General features: G+C 50.7%; 1 pseudogene; it reads left to right on the forward strand.

Moving 5' to 3' along the window:
* Positions 1-10,127: 10,127 nt before the first annotated feature.
* On the forward strand, positions 10,128-10,246 carry LOC118604599 (annotated as a pseudogene).
* Positions 10,247-15,409: the final 5,163 nt, after the last annotated feature.

Below are 15,409 nucleotides of genomic sequence, written 5' to 3' on the forward strand. Positions count from 1 at the left end.
TGAGCCCTTTAACCTGTGGGGTCTGATGTTAGCTCCAGGTAGATAGTGTCAGAAGTGAATTGAATTTTTGGGTACCCAGAGGTGTCTGGATAGTTGGAGAGTTGGTTGTTGGTGTGGGAAAAACCCATGCATTTGATGATGCAGTGTTGAGAATGAAAACACTGCAAAAACCCAAAGGCGCCAAGGGCTGGGGTCTTGTTTTAGAGGAGCTTGTGCCCTTCTCAACAAAGACAGGCAGTGAGTGCAGAGGACATAGGAAGCCCTGCAGTCACTGTGCACAGTGCAATGGGAACATCAGGTGGACAGATAACAGGAGTCAGCAAGGACTGGGCACCTTCTCACCCTCACTTTGGCCCCACATCCTTGTTAGCCCTGTTTTACAGGGTAAAAGTTCAGGGCTTTTAAATTAAGTAATTAGCCCCAGGTCACATGATGGTAGAGGCTGTATTTACCTACCAGGTATGACTCATGCTGTCATAATTTTCTGTTCTGACGCATGGCCCTTTCTAAGGGCCCGGAAGTGGGTGGGGTGTAAGATGAAGGGGGAAGAGCTTCTTCTCAGGAGGGGTGACCTTGGAGCCAAATCTTGATGCACGTGGCCCATTGAGAAGAGCAGGAAAGATGCTTGAGGGCTGAAGCAGAGGCAGAGGTTACAGCAGTGATATGTCCTTGGTGAGGCTGTGAGAAAGGCTGGTCCCAGCTTAGGATGGTTCCTGAGAGCCAGAACGGGTGTGTGGACATCACCCTGCAGGTGATGGGGCTCCAGAAGGGTTTTCAAACTAGAAGAACAGGCCTCACAGGGGTTTTTGAGAGATGACTGTGGTGACCAAAGGCAAGGCAGTGGACTAGAGGCTGGGGTCACTTGGCTACAGGATTGTACTTATTTTTCCAGCCTAAGCAAACAGACCCACATTGGCAAAGGCTTCATTTTCCATCTTACTTCTTTTAGACTTCAAACCATCCTGGATCACAGCCCACCCTCCCTAACCCGGGTCAATGCAGTTTGTAATGCCCCAGCCCAGAACACCTGGGCCTTACCTGGGAACTGGGGAAGAGGTTGGGCAGGAGGGAGATATGAGGGCGCCAGGATGCTATTTTGGAAGATTTGGGGCCACCATGTGGTTGCTGAGGGGAAGGCAGAAGACTTGTCTTGAATCTACACTTGCTCGGCAAGCTTGCTGTTTCCCATTATGTGACATACAGATCATACAACCATCCATATTTCCCCAAGATGCTCCTATTTACACTTCAAATATAGCCAAGAAAATGGTTGCTGTCCACAGTGAAATGACAAGAACTCCAAAGCTTGGAGCTAGGGATTGTGGCAGGGACTGAAGACCTTCCCTAAATGCTGTCCCTGACAGGAAGAAGGGAGGACCCTCTTGCTGCAGGCAGGTCTGAAAATGTGCCAATGCCCTCATCCTGGGTCCCTGCCAGGTTCCTACTGGAGTGTCACAGATCTTCAAAGTTCAGGGAGGTCAGGCAAAGTAGGACCCACACTCAGGCTGAAGTTGGCCTTCCATGGCTGGGCAGATGCTTTTGGGAGACCCAGAACCTGATTTGGAGACTGTGGTCGCAGTTGACAATTCCAGCATTCACATCCTGCCCTCAGCCCACTGCACATAAGGACAGCAGAAGTGCTCCCAGTAAGGAAGCAAGAAACTTCCTGAACCCTGGGGTCTCCTCCCAGTTAGCTAGTCAGAGCAAGGACCTGGAGTTCTGGGACCATAGATAGCATGTCCTTGCAGCCTCCACCCCAGGGCTCAACCATAGCATAGTGCCTTCAGAGGCTGTAGTCTGGGTAGTGCAGACAGGTTCTCAGAATGCCCCCACCCCCACTCCAGGCTCTCATCTCATAACCAGCACCCCTGAACCCTGGCCTGGTCATAGAAGTCTCCAAGCATGTATGTAGATTCTGGGGCCCTCCTGAGTCATCAAAAAGCATCTCCAGCACAGGAAAAGTAGGGGCTTGAAGTCCTCTGTGTGAATCTTGGCTTTAGAATTGTGAGCTGAGGGATAAAGGTAAAATTACTAAACCGCTCTGAAACCCAGGGTCTGTGTGGGGCCATTGGGAGGATTAAATGAGGCTACAGATGCCAGGCCCTCTCTGCACAATTCCTTCACTTCCACGGAAGAGCTCCTCACTTCAAATGTGGTAGAGAGTTTATCTTGGAGAGGTCCTTGGGCCTTAATTTTAGCCTTCACTACATTTGAAATAAAAATCCTGTAACATTAAAAGTATTTTCATGAACATTCTCTTATTTTATTCCCATAACCCAGTGAAATGGAACTGTCGTCCCATTTTACAGATGAGGAAATTGAGGCCAAAGAGATGCAGTGGTTTCCCAGGGCATATAGCTATCTGGTGAGGGCAGTGGATCCAGGACTGTTCCTGGTCCAGCCCCCAGATCATACATAATCCCATCTTTTTGCTGCTTCAGTGCTTTGTCACTTGACTGCTTTTCTTCATGCAAAGTCCTGAGTGGTATTCAGTCATTTTAATCTTTATCTTTGGAAATGCGTGCATATGTGAATGAGTGAGACAGTTTCAGGACCCCTGCTGAGAGAATCAGAAGCACCAAGAGCCACCCTCCAGCACTCCAAGGCTAGGGGGCTTTCTCCAAATAGAAAAGGAGCCAGCCAACTTGGGGGGGGGGGGTTAGCTACTTGCTAGGGCTGGGTCTCCAAAGGGGCTTGGGATGGTGTGGGAGGACCAAGTTGCTAATGCATCTACCGGGCTGCTTCCCTGCCAGTGTGGGCTCATCTTCTCCTCCAAGATCTAGACAAATGGCAGCAGCAGTGTCTAGCTTGGGGACAAAATGAAGTAAGTAACTCTGGACACACTCAGCTTCCCAGGGAATGTTCAAGGCTCTGGGAGGTCAGAGAAGGAGTAGGGGGTCAGAAGCCCTGGGCTCTTATTCTGGCCCTCCCTCTGACTAGCTGAGTGACCTTGAGTAAGGCTCTTCCCTGCAAGAGCACTTCAGTGAAGTAATAAAAATATCTCCCTTGATGGATTATCAGGAAAGAGGGAGATGGGGTCAAGAAGGGGGAGGTAGAGAGGAGACAGAGATACAGGTGTTTTTACAAGATTGACTTGAGAGTGGACCGATTCCAGGACCATGGTGGGTGTGGGGGTGGGGGCAGGTGGGTGGTGGTGGCGGGGCTAGTGTGGGCAGATCCAGTAGGACTGGCAGGGTTCTCGTCTCCTGTCCTGATGTTGTGGGCAGGCCGTGTAAGCCTTTTTTGATAAGTGCTTATGAGGTGGCCATACTTTTCTGCCTTTACGGTCCCCCGCTTTGTATCTGGGGTGGCGATGAGTGTGGAGCACTGCAGCTGAGCAAAGTTGATGACAGTCACCACCTGTTTGCAAGCATCGTCAGAGAACGTCAGGGAAAGTATTGGTAGGTGGTAAAGTGGTGCACACACACTGCGCGTGCTCTTTCTGGAGCGCACGTACAGAAAAAAAAAGAAGGGAGGAAAACGAGGGCGGGGAGAATAAGAAGTAGAAGGAGAAGAAGGAGGGGTGGGGAAGAGGAGGAACGGAAGGGAGGAGGGTGCAAGGGAGGAAGACAGGAGAAGGAATTAAAAACGCAAGACACCCGAAGCACTTTCCGCTGGGTTGGTACTTTACATCTCTCAGCCCTTTGAGAACAGCGTCCTGTTCATCCTTGGCTTGGAAATGCCCTGAAAGGTTCTGAGAACTGAATAGAAACCATCTGGCTATTACAAAGGGACTTGCTCCTGGCCCCAGGGAGCTGAGATGTGATGTCAAGGACTGGCCCTGGGCGGCCTCCTGGCTTGATGGACAGAACTAGAGCCAGATAGACCTGGGGCTTGGATGTTGTTTCTGTATCCCTGGGAAGTCAAGTCTGTTTCCTCATCTGATAATACCAACTTAACGGTCTTCTATGAGGCACAGAATCAGGCACAGAATCGGTGACCAATAGTAGTACTGATTGCTGTCAGGAAGGTGAGCAGTTTTTGAGTTCCTGCTCTGGCTGCACCCTACAGGGACCATTTACTTGAGTCTAACATGCAACCTCATGAGGTAGGAACTCTGGTGGGCCTTATTTTGCATATGAGGAATCTGGGGTACAGAGAGGTTATTATCTTCCTCAGAATCACCCAGCTAATGAGTGCCAGAACCAAGATTCAAATTGATGACTTTCTGCCTCCAGAACCCAGTCAAGGGCTCTAGCAAAGGTGGTTGAAAGTTGGGGTTACACAGGTTCCTTATCTCACTCAAAGTCTGGTGACTTGTAGGTGATTTAGCAATAAAAAGAGCCTGAGTATTCCAGGAAGTCAGCCTTCGGGGTGACGCTGAGGCCTGGGCGTGGGCTTTGTGGGCCAATGTTGCCATCTTGTGGCTCTGCCCTGTCATTGCCGTGCTCGCAAGCTGGGCGGGCTCAGTGAGCTGCATTTCCAGTTTTCCAGGGTTTACTGAGCCCAAGCAGGGCACAGGGATCCTGGGAGATAAGGAGCCATCCATAGTTTCCTGCTTCCACATCACTAATTCCACCCTCAACTCTGACTCTAACCACCTCTCCTTGCTGTGTTCAACTGCTCCTTCTAGGACAGTTTTGCACCAACTGGGGACTCCAGTCCTTGACCTCTCTACCTCCCCTCCATACATCAGGCATCTTTCCTTCCACCCTGAATGTACATGCATGGCCCATTAGTTCAGTAAGTTCTTAGCAGTACCCTAAACTCCCATGTCTGTCTCCCGCTTAGTGGCACTGCTGGGTAACCCTGGGGGGAGAAACATACACCTGAGGGATTGAGCCTCGTAGAATAGTCCCCAGCAGGCTGGTGCTTCCCCTCTGAGTTCACGGTTACCAACCTGAGGTGGGCCTCCAGGGTTCCAGCAGTCCCATGACGTCTTAGCTCCTGCTCCCTGTGAGAACTGCTGCCACCTTCCTCTTCCACTCATTTCAACCCCCTGAACACACCCCATCCCGAGATGGCCTTGCCTCCTGCCTCCACTTGACAAAAAAAAAAAAAAACAGAAAACACTGCAGAAGAACATCCTCATTTCTCAGCACCAAGCCTGGCCCCGTCGGCTCCTGTTTCTCTCTCCTCCCCTCCTGCCACCCCCAGTTATGACCGTCTTCCTCTACCACCGTTAGGGTTATGATGTCCTGTTTCAAGCTGAGACTGAACCTGGCTTACCATCAATACTAATTCTGCACAGTAGGGCGTGCTGGGCTCACCTCTCTTTGCATGGGGCCTGCACACTGCTCGGCCAAGAGTGAGTGATTGCCAAATGACTGACTGAATATGTGAACCACCGGGAGCTGATTTACTTGGGAAGACCTGAGATGTTGAGGAGATGGAATGGACAAATTGATGTGAGGTACGGTGGAGAGAGGTAGAAGGAGCAAGGATGATAACTCTAGGGTCCCAGGTTGCTCATTTGGATGGATGATGCGGCCTCTACTGGGACAGAAAATGCTAGCAAAGACCAGGTTTGGGGGCAGATCATAGGTTCTGATTTGGAATGTTGAGTTTAAGGTACCTGTGAGACACCAGAGGGCAGTGTCAGGTAGGGAGGCTGGGGCTGGAGGCCTAAGATGGGGTGTTGTCTGTTCTGGGTGGTTGTTGAAATTGTGGGTATGGATGAGATAAACCGAGAGAAGGGGAAGAAGGAGGAAGAAGGAGCCCAGGACTGCACCCTACAGAACTCTAAGGTTTAAAGATTGAGTCGAAGGGAGAGCCTGTAAAGGGGACAGGGAAATGGGCAGAGAAGGACGACCAGGAGAATGAGGGGTCTGAGAAACCAAGGGCAATGTGGCTTTGTAGATGGAGGGTGGGCGAAGCAAGACATGAATCAGAGAGCCCTTTAGCTCTGCTTACGTTCCCTGCCAGCACTGGTTCCATTTCCCTAGACAGGGAGGAGCCTTGCGGTTTCAAAGTCGTTTATGAATGGGCCAGAACTTCTTAACTGACAGGCCTGGGAGCAGACCACCTGTCAGGCCTAGAAACTAAGATGGGCTCATATCTAGGTCCAAGTGTCCAAGGACTCTGGGGCTCCACCACAGTTGACCACAGTCTCCATCTCCACAAGGGGTTCCATGGCGAGGGTCCCTGGTCTCTGTTCCAAACCCGGTGGACAAGATGTTAATTGTCCTTGGATCTGTGTTTCCCCCTCTGTAAAGCCAGGAAGACAGTCCTCGTCCTGCCCACCTCCAGTGCAGTAGCAGTGGGGTTGATTCTGGAGATCAAGGAGTGGATTGGTGTGAAGGTATTCCAAGAAGGCTACAGGGTGTGTCAATGCCAGGGGTGGTACAGGTTGGGTAGGTGGAGCTGCAGCTGGGCTATGTTCCCTACTGTGTGGGCCTGTAGTGGGAGTCCTGGACCAAGAGTCACAAGAGGAAGAGCTCTACCCATGTGGTTCACTGGTCTCCTAGCTACATAAGAAGGAAAGACATAAGATATCACTTGAAAGTGCTTTATGATCTCAGGTGTCTGCAGATACAAAGAGCTCTTCCTTCTCATCTTCATTTAATGTGGCAAGCTTAGGCCGTATAAATAGAAGTATAGAGCTCAGAATAAGAGAGGTGATAGAAATAGTCCGGTGACACACCTGCAACTGCTATTAATGCCAATGATGACAAAATGGGAAAGGACTAATACTTATCACTGTCTTAATATTTATACGTATTAGCTAATTTAATTCTTACAGTAAACCTATGCAGAAAGGCTTGTGATTCCCATTTTGTTGTTTGAATATCTGAGATCTCAGGGGTTAAGGAATTTGCTCAAGGTCACGCGGTTAGCAGATGATGGAGACGGTTCAAACCCAGGTCAGGCAGACCCCAAAGCTTGTCCCCTTAAACCTGCAGCTGAGCTGGCATTATGGCTAAGTCAGGTTCTATTTGGCATCCTCAGTGCCAAACTCTGTGCTCAGCACCTCCCAGATGTGAGTGTCTTTACGCCTCTCACTCCCTGTGATGTGAGTGCCATCATTATTCCCCTGTGGGAGCTGAAGGAGCAGAAGCAGGTGACCAGGAACCCAAGGGAGCACAAAAGAGTATGTTGATGCTGAGGACCTGGGAGCATGTGGCTGGAAGAGAAATGGCTCCAGGGTGGACCACAAAATCTGCTTTCAAATATTTAAAAGACTATCAGGGAATGGAAGTCTTATTCCTATTGATCCTGAGGATAAAATCAGTCTCTACAGTAAAAATAAGTAAACACTCAATAAATGCCAGCTATTATCACTAATTGTAGTGAGTTCTCCATCCCTAGAAGTATTCAAACAAAAATTGGACACACCTATGTCTGGGCCATTGTGCAGGGAATTTTGGCATCAAGTGAAGATGGGTAGATGATGGCCAAGGACACCCACCTTTGCCATCTCAGGGGCAGCCTCTGCCTAGTGTAGCCTTCTCGAGTAATCACACTATTTACTGGTGTGAGTACCAGGCATCTGTCCCTAGACACCTGGTAGTAGAGGAGTCACTGGGACCCTAGGGCTCGGCAGCCAGTCCCTGCCCTGGGTTCATTAGGCAGAGGAGAGGCCCCTGGGAAGAGGACCAACCAAAGCCACCATCCCGTGGAGGGATGTGGGAGGAGAGCTGCGGCAGGTGCCACTGTCCCTCTGATGCAACCTAGGGAAAGATGTGCCAGGCAGTCTGTAGAGAGGGACAGGGTCTCGGGACCCTGTCCCAGCCAGTAAACCCCTGAACCAGAACGGCTCAGAGCCTGACTCGCCCCTGCTTCAAAACCTTCTGCAGCTCCCCACAGCCCAGCACATCACAAACTGGGTGGGTCTTGTTTGGTCTACAAGAGAAAATTTGAGCCAACAATGACAAATAGAATGATTTCACATATCAATCCTAATCTTGATTCCTGTTTTTTTCAAAACAAGAGGATGGAGCAGTCCTGGGCACACATTCCTGCTTGGCAACCATAAGACTGAGCCCCTAGTGTGGGCCATCCCCTTCTGGGGGGCTGTGTGGTCTCCAGCTGGCCAGTCTCCACTTCTTCTTGTCACTCCCTACTGCACTGAGGTCAAACGTTCACCCTCTTGTTTCACTCAAATAGAGACCCACGTTGCTACTAAAAGTGGGAAGTGAGCGATACACTGAGACAGTCTTTATGTTTCAAGAAATAGCCAAGAGGGCACATTTCTTTGTGAAGTGAAATGTTGATGTGGCTGCTCCTCTCATTCACATGATCGAGCAGGCTGGATCCCACAGACATTTGTGTTTGACCCCTGCCTACAGACAAAGCCCTGAGGCCTGGCACTGAGGGACTTCTGTGAGCCAGCCCCAATGAGGAGCAGATCTGCAGGAACCTAGGGTGGGTGACCTTGGTAGTTGGGTCAGCATGGCTCCTCTGTCCTTCCCAGCCCCCTAGCCTGCTCCTACGCTGTCTCTGACTCTGCCAGCCCACTCTCTTCACTGTGGGCTTTCATGGAGACATGTTGTTCTTGCCACCTGGGGGTCCCTTGGACCCACCTGCCTAAATATCACCACCTTTCCAGGAAGGCCAGCTGAAATGACCTTCGCCCTTCTTCTTGCTCCCTCATGCTCTGTTGGTACCACTCTCAGGCTAATCACTCCTTGGTCCTGTTGTACCAGCTTTAGAAATTCACTTCTTATTCTGCCGTGAGCTGTTTGCGAGCTACCCAGGCCTGATTCAGCAAGCCCCTTGCCCCTGGGCTGTGTCGACTACAAATTAGATTAATAAATACGGACAGAATTTCCAGATAGCCTAGACCCTCTCCCTGGGAGAAGCTTCTTAAGCTGAGGAACTGGGATGGGCAGATTCAAACCCACGGTGAGACTTGGGCCAGGCCAGCCCCGCGTGGCTGCTGGCATAGCACTGACTCGCTGGTGCCCCTTGCCCAGTCTCCTCCATGTCCCAGGTCAGAGTCACTGAGAAGACACTAATTTATGCTACCCTCACCATACACACATCCAAATAGGGCCCTCAGACCATTTTGCTTCTCTGACATAGAGCAGCCTTCATATCTGGCCCATCACCTGCTCCAAGGACATCAGCATTCTTCTCTTAATAAGAAAGTTCAGAGAAGAAAGTTGCTGCAAACTTTTGCTTTAAAGCGTCACCCATGAAATGTATAATTGAGAAACTATATCTCAAAGACATCGACCTGAAGACACACTGTCTTAAAATAGTGTCTCTTACAGAAAACCTTTCTGGGCCCCCAGGTTTAGCTCCCCTAAGCTTCCATGGGCCCCCTACTCATTTGTTGCTCTGTCACCTCACTTAGACTCTGAGGGCAGTGTGTACCCATCTCCAGTACCTCATGGTGACTGACACAATGGACTCCCGTTCTCTGCCCCGCCAGTTTTTGTTTGGAAAAATCAGGACCTGGAAGTTCCCAATTTCGACGTCCTCCTGCCCCTGAAATGTTGTATCCAGGGCAGGGATTATGGTAGAAATAGCATCCCATTGAGAACGGTCACTCGATTCTCCAGGGCCCCATTTGAAGACTTGGTATGAGATGCCTGTGCAGGTGCAGGAAGTGGCAGTGGGTTTGATAGCAGCTTTCCCACAAAGCCATAAGGGAGGATTTGAGGAGGGAGGAAGATGTCGCACTGTTTAGAGTGGGGAGTGGTTGGCTGAGTCTGTGAAGAGAGGGAGCAGAGGGAGGCACGGAGAGCCCTGCAGAGGCCTGTGTGGCGCACTCAGGACTTTAGTTAAAGCTGAGTTTGGAGCTCCAAGATGGATGGGTTGAGCCTTAGCAACCAAAATGAAACCGTCTTAATAACAACAATGAAGGGAATAGTTAAGGACCTCCATGGAGACATCATTAAGGGAGCCTGCTATCCAGTGGGAAAGCCAGTGTCAGTGCGGACGAAATGAAGTTCTGCGCGGTTATTGGAAAAATAAAACTATTTCATGTTTGTACCTCAAGGGGTTGGGAGTCTGGGATCAAAACATTATATTTAAATATTTACATGTGCAAATATGTTTGTATCTGCATAGATCTTCCTGAGAAGATGTATAACACTTTTCTCTATGGGGAAGGATTGGGGCAGGGGCAGGAGGGAGCAAGGGAGGGAGGGGGATCTACTTTTCACCTATTCTTTTGTATCTTTTGAATTTTCTTATACCACAGACATGTATTATATTTTCTATTAAAATGGGCAAAAATTGTCTACGGCCATGCCGCCCCGAACAAGCCTGATCCCATCTGATCTTGGCTGCTAAGCAGGGTCGGGCCTGGTTAGTACTTGGACGGGAAACCTCCTAGGAAGACTAGGTGCCGTAGGCATAAAGTATAAAAAATAAGGGATTGTAAGCTGACAAGGTCCTTGCAATCTGTGAGGTCAACCAAGGGTTGCCTCACCTAAAAAAAATAAAAAATAAATAAATTAATTATTTTTTTAAAATGGGCAAAAGTTTTTAAAAATTTTGTTAAACAGAACTGGATGAGGCCCTCCTGCATCTTACCTCAAACTAGGGTCGGAATGGATTTTCTCTTCTTATGGCCCCTTGTGGAGGAGGGGGCAGCTCGCTGCTGCCTCACTTAGACACTTTTCATGGACAACAGCTGGTGGCCTGAGTTTGCTGGCTGTGCCAGGCTGGCTGACTAACTGGCTGGACACATGTGCCAGCTTTGTCACCTCACTGGGCAGCCACTTGGTCACAGTATCAAATCAGCCCACCTTCTGCCCTCGACTGATTTTTCTTCCTCCATTCCTGGGACTGTGACAGAGGAGGGCCCAAGGGGTAGGGCTGTCACACCCCTGACCATAACTAGGATCTGCCAAATTACAGAACAACATCAACCAGAAGGCCCACTTCATGAATGGGGAAACTGAGGCTGAGGGAGGGACAGTGACCTGAACGGAATCAATACTAGAATCCAGGTCCCCTGCTTTCTAGGCCAGAACTCTTTGCACCCCATCAAGGGACAGGAGATGAGGGATCCTTCTACTTAGGTGGCAGGCAGAGGGGTTTAAATGGGTGCCTTTGACTTCCGGGAGGACCCTAGACAACTGCCTGCCTGTGGGGGCTACTCTCTGGGCTGTTGCTCCCACCTCAGGCTACATCCCCCATGCTGACCTTCACACACACATACACACACACACACACACACACACACACACACACACACACACACACACGGTTGTCCTTTTCCTCTTCTCTCTTATGAATTTCACTCATCTCTGCCAGGAAAGCCTCACTGATTGACTCACTGGAATGTGATGGCTCCAGGTACTCTGGATTCTCAGGAAACGATGACAATTTAAGTTGATAGGGCCTTGTATGTGCAAGTGTGTTTGCTGCCCTGCCTCTCCCACTAGGCCATAAGCTCACAGAGGACCTAGCCCACAGATGCTCCCTACCCTCAGGGGAACAGCTAGGTGATACCTGGTGCACACCCCAGAACCATGATTCCGGAAAGTCAGAGCTAGCAGGGCCCACAGGTGCCACATGTTCAGGGCATGTACAGGTTAAAAGAGGGTTCCGTGGCCAAACACACCAGGGGGGACCACCCTGTATTAATGAGACCAGCTTCTTCGCATGAGACTTCTCCGAGACTTTTATGTGCTGACGATCACTTGACTCTCCACGACAGGGCCAGAGTGTGCTCTCAGAACAAACTGAAGAGACCCCAGAATCCATTCTTGGAGTGAGCAATGAATGCTGAGAAATGCTGGGATCAGACCCAGCTCTCAGAGACCTGAGGTCCACAGGACAGAGGGGACGAGCTGAGACAGGGCCACTGCCAGTTGTCTGGCTCCTTTATGCACATTAGGGAAAAAACAAACAAACAAACAAAAAACAGGCCGCCCTCAAGACACTTCCATCAGTGGAAACATTAACACAAATGTTTTCATTAGAACGAGGTTCTATACTGCCACCTGCTGGACACATCTCATAGTAAATTCACAAGTTTACAGTTTGTGTGGGAATGGTACCCACCTTCCCCAATCTAAGGTGCTCTTGTCCAGTGCGTAATCTGCCCAACCATTCAAGGCAGCCCTGGGTCCAAAGTCACATGATCCCAGTCTGTTCATCATTCTCCATCTGCCTGCAGAAATTCTTATGTCCCAAGTGAGTGCTCTGAACTGACCTCTCAGCCTCGGCCCCAGCTGGGATACACCTTTGCGAACTTCTCATAGGCAGACAGGGATATTGAGGGCTTCATCTATGGTCCCTCCTGCACATCACCTAGTCCATGAAAGGCTCGAGTAACTGACCCCTGCACATATTACATGAATGTTTACACACCGAGAGCACTGACTGGGGAGTAGGGACTGGGATTTAGATCTAGCACAGGCTCGAACCTGCTGTGTGACCATGGGGGAGTCCTTATCCCTCTCTGGGCCGGTTTTCCATTCTGTAAAATGAGGCAGTTGGGCTTGATCATTTCCAGAAGCTCAGGGAGCTCTGACAGTGACCGCCCCCCCCCATCCCTCAAACCTGTGGAATCTTGAGAAAAACAGAAGGTCATTCCCAATTGTTGATAGAAAGACAGTTTAGAGACAGTAGAAGACAACCTGGAGTTTTTTTCTTTTTTATTAGACTAGGAAATATAATTTATTTCATAAAAATTAATTTTGTTACAATAGGAATGCTAAACGTTATTTACAAGTTGTAGTTTACAGAATAAACAGAGGTGGGATTGGGGCCATTCCTGCAGCCCTTCATCCTTGGACATATAACCATGTTTATGGCCCAGGCAGGGTCCAGCCCTTTGCCCCCAGGAGAGCTGTTCCCTGACCCCAAGTTCCTGACCACCTGCCCCCAGAAGTCCTGCTAAGGGGCCTGGGTCAGCTGCCTGGTTGCTGGCGGAAGGGAACCAGAGGGCCCTGGATCATCCAGGAGATGGGGAGGATCCTCAGAAGGACCCCTGACCTGGAGCTCTGGAGCCTGGGGCACTGCAAGAGAAGGCAGAGGGAGAGGCACGTAGAAGATACACCAACTGACCCTGTGGACTCGGAAAGGGCAGAAAACAGGCACGCCAAACTCCGGATGTCCCAATTTGGGACTCAAGGAGACCATACTCACATAGATGGGACATATTTCCAGAGGAGCACCCTGATGTGCCCATGGAGAAAGCACACACATACAGAGCATGCGTACACACACGCATGTGCAAACACACCTCAGGGATGAGACATAAACACCCGTGCGAGGGCCATGCAAGCCCTGCAACGGCACCTCATCTGCCGCTCTCAAGGAACACGGGCCACATGGGCTGCCTCTCAGACCTCCGTAAGAGAAATCTCAATCCCACCCTGAGGCGGGCAGCATGGGAATGCAGACACAGCATCCTCGGCAGATCGATGGAGCCGGCAAACCCTTTCCTGGCTTTTCATATAAAGCTGGACAGTTTGAACCCTCTCAGGAGGCTCCAGCCAATTGGTTCTGTGTTCCAGGCCCTGGTACACGATTTCTGTCTAACAGATTAGAAACGGCATTCCGGTGGCTGGGCTGGCTTCATCCACCAAGAGCTCTCATCCCAGACGTTTAAAAAGCAGCCTTCCAAGGCTGGGGCAGGGAGAAGGGGCAAGGCAGGCCATGGTAACTTCTACTCACTAGGGTTCCCATCCAAAGCCTAGAATGACAGCGTGTTAGAGCCCAAAGGGGCCTCAGACAGCAGCTGAGGTGGGATTTCTACGTATGAAAAGAAAATGAGTCCAAGATAAGGCAGTCATATGCCTGAGGTCACACGGTTTAATGGCAAAGTGGAAGCCTGAGCGCTGGTCTTGGGACTCCATGTTGCCTGTGGGCATTTTAGAGCCTGAGATGGGAATGGCACCGGTAAAGCCCCTGGTGGCACTGGTTGGGCTATCACAGAGGCCCCACAGCTTGGACTAGGAGTGACCAGGGAGGCTGAGCTCCAGTGGACAGGTATGTCTGACAGGGAAGGCTTACTGCTTTTTGCCTAAGGCAGCATTCACAGAGGCACTGGAGTAAGAAGCTGGGGTCCCAGTCTCGAGGGCCCAGCCCCTGATTCAGGCCTGGCACCTTCAGCAGCCCTGGTACAAGGAATCCTCTCTGAAACCTCAAAGCAGGCCCTCATCTGCCCATGGCCAACCCACACTACAAGAGAGGATTATATGGGTGGTGAGAATTCCCGTAAGCCTGTGAGTCCATGCAGGGGAGCTGGGCTGGGGATGCTGGCTGGGACTACAGCCTTAAAACCTACTTTCCTCTAGGAGACTTGAATATCAAAGGCCAGGATATGCCCAGGCTGGTCCCAAAGGCTGCTCATAGACCTGCTGGAGCAAGCCCTGGGGTCACTGGCCAGAGCTGTCAAGGGAACTGGCACTTGCTTTGCCTGGGTGCCAAGGAGAAGCCTTTGATGAGGTCTCTGTGCCAGCAGCAAGAACCTGGTCTCAGCCACTGCCGGCCAACTGGAAAGGGATGGGGATACATCTCTCCCCACTTAGGGACCCTGCTACTCCTCAGAATATCCAGGCTAGTAAGGGGGTGCTAGCCCCTCTGCTCCAGCAACTCTTCCTGTTCGAAGGTTACCTACCTCAAAATCTTCTGGACTACGGGGGGGGGGGGGTGAGAAGAGGGTGGAAGAGAGGTGCCTGTGGAGATCAGAGCTAGGAAAATCACTCTCCATCCTTCCTCTGCTACTCCAGGCAAGTGGGAGGGCATGTAAAGCACAGCTTGGCCACCTACCTCCCAGCCTCCCAGGCTGCAGGGCTGCTGCTAACGTCCTCAAAGCCACGCCAAGGTTCAGCAGCTCAGGCTTCTGCTGCTAGAGAGGACTTCTCTCTCATCTATCCCTTTTGTCTTATGGAAGGAGAAACTGAGGCTGGGGAAGGATAGGTCCTGGAGTTAAAGAAAATGCTAACGTGCTCCAGCCTACCTGTTCTAGAAGCTGCTGGGTGGGGGGTGTCCCGGCTGGCCCTACTCTGAGGATGAATGAGAGAGGTGTCCATGGGGGACTCTCATCCCCCACTTCTTTCTGTTAGGGCCCTACCTCTTGGACACACCTTCTCTCCAGGGGCCACCAGACCACAGCACTGCAAGTCTCCTTGGCACACAGCGGGCCTGGCTTGCCCACATTTTTCATCTCAAGGCCCCTTAATCTGACTTCCCAGGGCCCATAGGAAGTGTATGTGTGTGTGTGGGGGGGGGGGCGGTTCTGCTTAGGGCCATGGGAGGGAGGTAGGACCCCACCCCGCTCCAGAGCTCAGGGCTCCTTAACTTTGTGGATTCAGGGTTTGCTTAAGATTTTAGAGGGAAATATGTACCATGGCTAAAGCCCCATCTGACCCTGTGCAACTGGGGAGACTGAGGTCTTGTAGGAATTTAGTTTAAGATGGAGTCATTAGAAGCGAAGCGTTCTCTGTTCAGTCTCTCCCAGATTCATTCACACGCACTTGCACACACTCACTCCTGGTCAGAACCATGAGCACAATCACACTCATCCACACTCAAAAAAAGAGCTTTCTGTTTTTTG

Source organism: Rousettus aegyptiacus, unplaced genomic scaffold (genome assembly GCF_014176215.1).
Source record: "Rousettus aegyptiacus isolate mRouAeg1 unplaced genomic scaffold, mRouAeg1.p scaffold_m13_p_6, whole genome shotgun sequence".
Lineage (NCBI taxonomy): Eukaryota > Metazoa > Chordata > Mammalia > Chiroptera > Pteropodidae > Rousettus > Rousettus aegyptiacus.